Below are 8,921 nucleotides of genomic sequence, written 5' to 3' on the forward strand. Positions count from 1 at the left end.
GGGGAGGAGGAGGAGAAAGAAGAAGAAAGGAGGGGAGGAGGAGGAGAAAGAAAAGAAGAAGAAAGGAGGGGAGAGGAAAAAGAAAGGACGGGAGGAAGAGGAAGAAAAAGAAGAAGGAGGGGAGGAGGAGGAAGAAGAACAAGAGGAGGAAAAGGAGGAAGGAAGAAGAAGAAAAGAGGGGAGAAGAATAAAGGAGGAGGAAAAGGAGGAAGGAAGAAGAAAGGGGGAGGAAGAACAAAAGGAGGAGGAAGAGAATGAAGAAGATGAGGAAGAAGGAGTGGAGGAGGAAAAGGAGGAAGGTGGAGGAAGAGAGGAGAAGGAAGAAGAGGAAGGTGGAGGAGGAAGAAGAAGAGAGGAGAGGACAGGAGGAAGGACTGAAAGAGGAGGAAGGTTGAGAAGAGGAACAAAGTGAGTGTAAAGATGAAAGGGCAAGAACGGGATGAAGAATGGGAAGACAGATGAGGGTGAAGGAGCAAGTGAGGAGAAAAAGAGGATGGAGGAAGACTGAAGATGGGGAAGAGGGAAAAGGTGGTGAAGAGGAACAAAGTCTAGAGGAGGAGGGAGGGAGGTGGAAAAGAGGAACAAAGTGAGGGTGAAGATGAAACGGATGAAGGATGGGAAGACTGGAGATGCTGAAGACAAAGTGAGAGTGAAGGAGCAAGTGAGAAGAAGAGGATGGAAAAAAGATGAAGGCGAAGAGGAGGAAGGTGGAGAAGAGGAACAAAAGTCTTGATGGTGAAGAAGAAAGATGGGATGGAGAATGGGAAGAATGTGGAGATGAAGAAGAAGAGAAGATGACGGTGGAGGAGCAAGTGGGAAGATGAGGCGGGAGAAAGGAGAAGACAGAAGAAGAGGAGGAAGGTGAAGAGGAGCAAAGTGAGGGTCAAGATGAACAGGAAGAATGGGATGAAGGATGAGAAGACGAGAGAATGAAGACAAGGTGAGGGTGAAGAAGAGAATGGAGAAAAAGAGGAACAAAGTCTTGATGGAGAAGGAGGAGAAGGGGAAAATGTCAAGATGGAGAAGAAAATATGGAGAAGGAAGAAAGGGATGAAGGCTGGGAGGAATGTGGAGATGGAGAAGAAGACAAGATGATGGAGGAGGACCATGTGAAGAGGAGGATGGAGAAAGGAGGAAGACTGAAAATGGAGAAGAAGAGGAAGAAGAGGAATAAAGTGATGGCGAAGAAGACAGAAGAGGAGAAAAGGGTGGAATGTGGAGACGAAAAGAGCAGGATGATGGTGAGGGAGCAAATAATGAGGCTGGAGAAAGGAGGAGGAAGACTAAAGATGGAGAAGGGGAGCACAAAACTGAAGAAGAGGAACAAAGAGACGGGGAAGAGGAAGTGGAAGAAAAGGATGGGAGGAATGAGAAGATGGATAAGATGGTGGTGAAAGATCAAGTGAGAAGAAGAGGATGGGGAAAGGACTGTGGAGATGGAGAAGAGGAGGAGGAAGGTGGAGTAGAAGAACAAAGCCATGGTGAAGAAGAAAGTGAGAAGAAGTACAAACTGCAGAGGAGGAGGAGGAGGAGGAAGAAAGTGATGAAGAAAAAGAAGAAGAGGACAATGAAAAGGAAGAATGTAGGGAATGACGGTGAAGAAGATAAAGACGAAAGTGAAATTATTGATTGAATTATTCCTCCATTGTGTATTTTGAAAGAGAATTCTGTTGTGTATTTTGAAAGAGAATCTCGCCTCCGGGGAGAGGGGGCGGTCTAGAAATTTAATAAATTATTATTATTATTTTATTATTAATTTTGTTTTGCAATCTTCTGAAACTGGCGCCTGTTTCCTCTTGGCCTTCTGGCTGTAAGAGATTTGATTTGATTTGATTTCCTCATCATCCACAAACCAATTTCGTTGTATACACGATGTACCATGACAATTAAGGCTATACTATTACTATCTGGTTACATCTCCAATTAATTTAAACATTTTTAAAAACTACATTGGAACAGGCTTGGAAAACTAAAGCCCTCCCAAGCAAGCTCTTTTTAACTTTCTTTTTAACCTCCTCCATATTTAACTCTACCTATTTAACTCTAATTGTTCAGCTATTTAATTATATTATGATGTATTTTTTGTATGGACTGTACACCGCCCCGAGTCCCTTTTGGGAGAGGGGGCGGTCTAGAAGCGCAGTAAATAATAAATAAATAAATAATAAATAAATAAATAAATAAATAAATAAATAAATAAATAAATAAATAAATAAAGCATTTTCTCTTTTGCATTGTGGACCGATTCTTTCCCGCCACCTGTTTTTTTAATAATAAATTGCCTTACAATATGGTGTTTTTTTATTATTCTCGATAGCTTTGGATACAAGATGTAGAAACAAAGGATGTAAACAGAGATATAAACAGATCAGCAAATTCCTAAGGTTCCTCTCTTTGGTTGATAAAAGCTTCATTTGTTTGGATTCCAATGTGTATTTTCTTAACGGCTGCTTTTAGATGCTTAAAAATACGACGGTTGTGTATTGATAGGCGAGTTGTAGGCGAGGATGACATCAGCGTTTTCATAGCAGCCAGTATAAGATTTTGAAGCCATTAATAATCCATGTAACCTATTTTGCAGACGAGCTTAAATTAGCCAGTGAAGCAAAAATAACGGATGGGTTTTTGATTATGCAAGACGCTTTTTCAGGCACAAAACAATTTCACTTTCTTAGATGCCTTTGCATTCTTTCTAGAGCGGAACGACAGGGTATAAATGAAATAAATAAATTAGACATTAAAAATCAAACGGGCAGAGACTGGCGGCGGCAGTACCGTTGGCAAATGCAACGATACGACGTAGTTTGGGGAAGCATCCTGCAAGCCAATTTTGGATCCCCGTAGGGAGACAAACCCTGATTTATTGATTATCTTTGGAGGTAGTGACAGAGTTTAATGGAGGTAGTGACAGGTTTTATTTTCCTGGGCTCCAAGATCACCGCAGGTGGGGACTTCAGCCAAGAAATTAAAAGGCACTTGCTCCTGGGGAGGAAAGTGATGGCAAATCTAGACAGCATACTAAAAGCAAAGACCTCACCCTGCCAACAGTCTAGTCAAGGTTTATGGTTTTCCCAGTTGCAATGGATGGCTGTGAAGGTTGGACCCTAAGAAAGGCTGAGGGCCAAAGAATGGAGGCCTTTGAACTCTGGTGCTGGAGAAGACTCCTGCGAGTCCCTTGGACTGCAAGGCGATCCAACCGGTCAGTCCTAGAGGAGATCAACCCTGGCTCCTCTTTAGAAGGCCAAATCCTGAAGAGGAAACTGAAAGACTTTGGCCACCTAATGAGAAGGAAGAAGGACTCCCTGGAGAAGAGCCTCATGCTGGGAACGATGGAGGGCAAAAGAAGAAGGGGACGACAGAGAAGGAGGTGGCTGGATGGAGTCACCGAAGCAGTCGGCGTGAGCTTCAATGGACTCCGGAGGATGGCAGAGGACAGGAAGGCCTGGAGGAACGTTGTCTATGGGGTCACGATGGGTTGGACACGACTTCTTTTGCCCTCCTTCTTTTCCAGCTCTTCTCCAGGGAGTCCTTCTTCCTTCTCCTTAGGTGGCCAAAGTCTTTGAGTTTCCTCTTCAGGATCCGGCTTTCTAAAGAGCAGTAAGGGTGGATCTCCTCTAGGACTGAGCGGTTGGATGGCCTTGCAGTCCAAGGGACTCAATGCAGGAGTCTTCTCCAGAGTTAGACATTCATAAAAGAATAAAAGTTGAGAAACAAAAGAGTGAGTGCCTTGTAACTTCAAATGGTCCCTGAACAAATGAATGTGAGTCAAGGACAGCCAAAATGAGTGAGTCAGCAAAGTGAGTCAGCCAAATTAAAGGTGCCTTAAAATTCTCAGCATCTTTAAGGTCTGCTAGGATGATGTTGTTTGGTCCATTTACTTTCTTAAGTAATACTCATGTCTACCACTAGATGGCAGAAACGCCTAAGAAATCTAGGGCAGCCTCTTTTTTTCCAGCAGGAGCTAAGTTTTCCTCTAAGATAACAATAACAAAGGACCTGTTATTATTGGAGGACGTTAAGAGAGGACCTCTCTCTCTCCCCCAACGTTTCGGACCTCAGGGACTACTAAATTCATATTTTTAAATCCCACGGACCGCTAATATGATCTGCCTAATGACAGCACCTCACTGAGGAGTCGTTCCTGACTCTAGGGGGCGATGCTCATCTCCGTTTCAAAGGCAAAGAGCCAGCACTGTCCGAAGACGTCTGCACGGTCATGTGGTCAGCATGAATCAACGCCGAAGGCGCACGGAACGCTGCTCCCTTCCCACCAAAGGTGGTTCCTATTTTCCTACTTGCATTTTTACATGCTTTCGAACTGCTAGGTTGGCAGAAGCTGGGACAAGTAACGGGAGCTCACTCCGTTATGTGGCACTAGGGATTCGAACCGCCGAACTGCCGACCTTTCTGATCAACAAGCTCAGCATCTTAGCCACTGAGCCACCATTATATCACCACAAGTCATTATAAATTGAAAAACTGTAATGAAAAATCTCAATCTACATCTCTGGTACCATTTAAAAAAACAACCGCTCTTTTGTACTTAAAAATAGCATTTTAAATGTTGACATAATTCCAAAGGAAATAGAATACAGCAACTCTCACATGACTAATACTTAAGGTTTCTAGCAATTTATTAAGTAGTATTTATATTGTGTGTATTTATGTGTGTGTATTTTTTTTCCTACTGTGCACTTTCAAGAGAAAAGCTTTTTATGAATAAAACATATTGGCCCCAAAAGATTTTTTTTTTTGCTTCTTGTTTCTGTATGGTGAATGGCTTCCCCAGTTCTCACTCTGTCAGATGTTTTCTGATGATGGGGGATGGGGGGGGGGGGAATTGCCAAGGTCAACAGATAGAAGAAATGAAAAAAAAACACCTGTGTTGAATTTACTGATTGAAGTCCCAAGGGACAGACGTGTGAATCTTAAAAGATAATGTTCCTTTCACCAACTAGGTTTTAAAAAAAATCATTTAAGTCAGTATCTTTAGAACACAGAACAATAGAGTTGGAAGGGATCCTGGAGGTCTTCTAGTCCAACCCCCTGCTCAAGCAGGAGACATCTATATACATAAAAATAGCTCTCTCTCTGTGTATGTTCCAGCATAACTCTGGAACTCCTCAAGCAATTTCAACCAACTTGGTACACAGATGACTTACTCTCTGGAAACAAATACTGTGGGGGGGTAAGACACCTCTAACACCCCTTGGTATATGTGTGTGTGTCTGTGTGTGTGTTTGTGTGCTTCAGCATAACTCCGGAATGCCTGGGCTGCTGAAATGAAAAGGTCTGAATTATACTACGTCAAGTCACAGTACTTTTGACAGCGATAGCGTGTGTTTTGTATTCCAGTTCTGTTAAGATACATCCTGTTGTGCCAGAAAACGGCTTCTAATGTACAGCACAGTGGAGTTGCCATTGTAACGGCTTCACAGTACTCCACAAGGGGGAATCCCTTTAATACAGGGTTGGGATGAATACATAACTGCCCGGGCTGCGTCAGGTTATCAGCTAGTATGAAATAAAGAAACTCATCTCCCCACCCCCATTTTGAAACGTAGGGAAAAAAAAAGAAATTCTAAAACCATCTTGAGAGAAGAGGCCGAAACAGATGTCTCGCTCGGAGGGGTGAAAGACTTTCAGGAAATTTCAGCATCAGGTGAAACCAGCTGGAGTCTTCTCTCCCAATCTTTGATCTTACACACACACACACACACACACACACACACACACACACATTTAAAAATCCCAATCTTGCCGGAGATTTATTTATCCCGTTTCCCCAAGACTTGTCACACCTGCTGATACAACTTGACTCACCGGAGGAGACATTGCGTCAGGCCCTCCGCTAAATCCTGTCACTTCAGAGCCAGAAACCGTGATAAATAGTAGCAACAACCCTTCTCTTTCCGTGACTTTCACAGACAAAACCTTTCCCCCCCCTTTTTTTTTCCGGCTGTGGGGGGAACTGGGCAGGCATTTCAGAGCCTGAAGAGATTTTGCCTTCCTTGAAGATTGATAGAGCAACGTGACTTTGGTTTTTAAATGAATCTCCTCTTGGTTGCACGGGGGTCCGTAGTCCTACGAGTAGTTCTTGAGTTACAACAGTTCATTTAGTGATCCAGTAGTGGGTTCCAGATCCCGTCGCAACCAGTACGTTGCGCATGGGGCCGGGTGTCCTGGTCGGGCATGGGCGCTGAGTACCCATGCGCACTCCCACCACTTTCTTCGAAAGAACTGGCAGCTGCGATTTCACACTGTCCTTGATATAATAGCGATAAATAATTTGGAGCTAACGGGTGCAGCCGCAGTGAAAATTCGCACACAATCTGTTTTCAATCAAGGGTCCCTCAACCCAGCCTGAAGGAGGCGATAATGTTCCTGCCACTTCGATAACAATTTTCTTTGCCGTTCCAGCCAGATTCCTGCAAAAATGGAAGTGGGAGGCCTCCAATTTTTTGCAGAGGTCTCTGTGTGTGTGTGTGTGTGTGTGTGTGTGTAGTCGCTGGCCTTGTGCGCGCAACTGCATTTTTGTGTTGGCTTTGGCACGAGTCCTGAATGGATGGATGTAAAATTTCCTGGCTCGGCTCTCCAGTTCCTCTGCTGCTCACATTTCTGGATCGGTGCCCAGATTCTCTTTGCATCTAGTAGTATGTAAAGCTGTCAGATGCCTAGAAGAATGATATTTGAACCCTTTGAGACAAAAGGTAGAAAAAGAGAGGGGGGGGGGAAGGAGAGCCAGATTTCAGGTCAAACGTTGACCCGGTCCTCCCAAATGCGCCACACGGAGTGGAAGGCCTCAAGAGGACGTTCAGAAGTTTAGGATGAAATGCTCAAAACTCTTCCAAATGGTACAGAAAAACTCAGTGAGGTATGAATAGAATAGAAGAGGATAACAGAGTTGGAAGGGACCTTGGAGGTCTTCTAGTCCAACCCCCTGCCTAGGCAGGAAACCCTACACCACTTCAGACAAACGGCTATCCAACCTCTTCTTAAAAGCTTCCAGTGTTGGAGCATTTACAACTTCTGGAGGCAAGTCGTTCCGCTGATTAATTGTTCTCACTGTCAGGAAATTTCTCCTTAGTTCTAGGTTGCTTCTCTCCTGGATTAGTTTCCACCCATTGCTAAGACCCACCTATTCCAAGCAGCTGGCCTGGCTCAACTTTGATCTAACCATATCGCTCCTGACGGGTTTTTAACTGGGTATTTTAATTATATTTAATTATCTAGGGGTTTTTAAATACTGTATTTTAATTGTTTTTATTTATCAGCCGACCTCCTCCTTGTGTGTGTCTCGGTATATGTCTCTGTTATATGTTTGTTTTGTCCACATATTTATTTCATATGTTTCATTGTACGCCGCCCCGAGTCCTTCGGGAGAGGGTGCGGCTAAGAAATAAATATATTATTATTATTATTATTATTATTATTATTATTATTATTATTATTATTATTATTATTATTATTATTATTATTATTGTCTTGCTCTCAGGTGCTTTGGAGAATAACCTCAATCATGTCTCCCCTGGTCCTTCTTTTCATTAAACTAGACATACCCCAGTTCCAGCAACCGTTCTTCATATGTTTTAGCCTCCGGTCCCCTAATCATCTTTGTTGCTCTTCTCTGCACTCTTTGGGGCCAACCCCATTAAAGAGTTCTTAGCTGAGTTTTAGCTGGCTCTTCGGCTTTGAAACAGGCACCGCCTCCTAGAGTCGGGAACGACTAGCACATCTGTGCGAGGGGAACCTTTACCTTAATGTTGATTTAGGAGGCAGCTAAGTTGATCTGAAACACTTCCCATGCTGGGGAATTGAGCTGGGGCCCCTTTTTCCTGCTGCTGCCCTCGTGGTGACTCAGTCCCCCTCTGTTGCTTCTTTCAACCCACGGTGGGTGAAGAGTTTAGCATCTCGGTGGCCGACTGCCAAGTCTCCAGGGCTGCAGTCAGCAGCCAGCAACATCTGTAAGGCATTGGGGACCAAGAACAACAGTAATCATAAAAAGCCAACGGTCCTGGCTGTGCCAAAGGAGCAAAACGTTTTCCATTGTGGCATTACAGAAGGGTCATAATTTGGTACTCTGGATCTGAGAAATGGGCTTTTCCAGTCTTGCAAAAATGATAACAATCAAAAGATATAGAATAGAATGGCAGAGTCGGAAGGGACCTTGGAGGTCTTCTAGTCCAACCCCATGCTCAGGCAGGAAACCCTACACCACTTCAGACAAATGGCTATCCAACCTCTTCTTAAAGACTTCCAGTGTTAGGGCATTCACAACTTCTGGAGGCAACTTCAGTTCCACCGATTAATTGTTCTCACTGTCAGGAAGTTTCTCCTCAGTTCTAAGTTGCTTCTCTCCTTGATTAGTTTCCACCCATTGCTTCTTCTCCTGCCCTCAGGTGCTTTGGAGAATAGCTTGACTCCCTCTTCTTTGGGGCAGCCCCTGAGATATTGAAAACACTGCTATCATGTCTCCCCTAGTCCTTCTTTTCATTAGAATAGAATAGAATAACAGAGTTGGAAGGGACTTTGGAGGTCTTCTAGTCCAACCCCATGCTCAGGTAGAGGTTGGACTAGACCCTATACCTGTGATGGTGATACATGGAGCCATTTCCGAGGGCACGCAAGGTGTTGCCCTGTTAGCCCTGTTAGCTCCAGCGAGCACGCTCCCCAGCTGATTTTCTGCCTTGATCTTTTACCAGTTTTCCCCCTCCGGAGGCTGCCCTGAAGGAACAGACTTCTGGTTTGCATGTTGGACTGTTTTTCGCCTTCCGGAGGCTTCAAGGGCCACTAATATGATCTGCCTAATGAGAGCACCTCACTGAGGAGTCATTCCCAACTCTAGACGGCGGTGCTCATCTCCGTTTCAAAGCCGAAGAGCCAGCGCTGTCCGAAGACGTCTCCGTGGTCATGTGGCCGGC

Source organism: Natrix helvetica (genome assembly GCF_964273705.1).
Source record: "Natrix helvetica genome assembly, chromosome: 14".
Lineage (NCBI taxonomy): Eukaryota > Metazoa > Chordata > Lepidosauria > Squamata > Natricidae > Natrix > Natrix helvetica.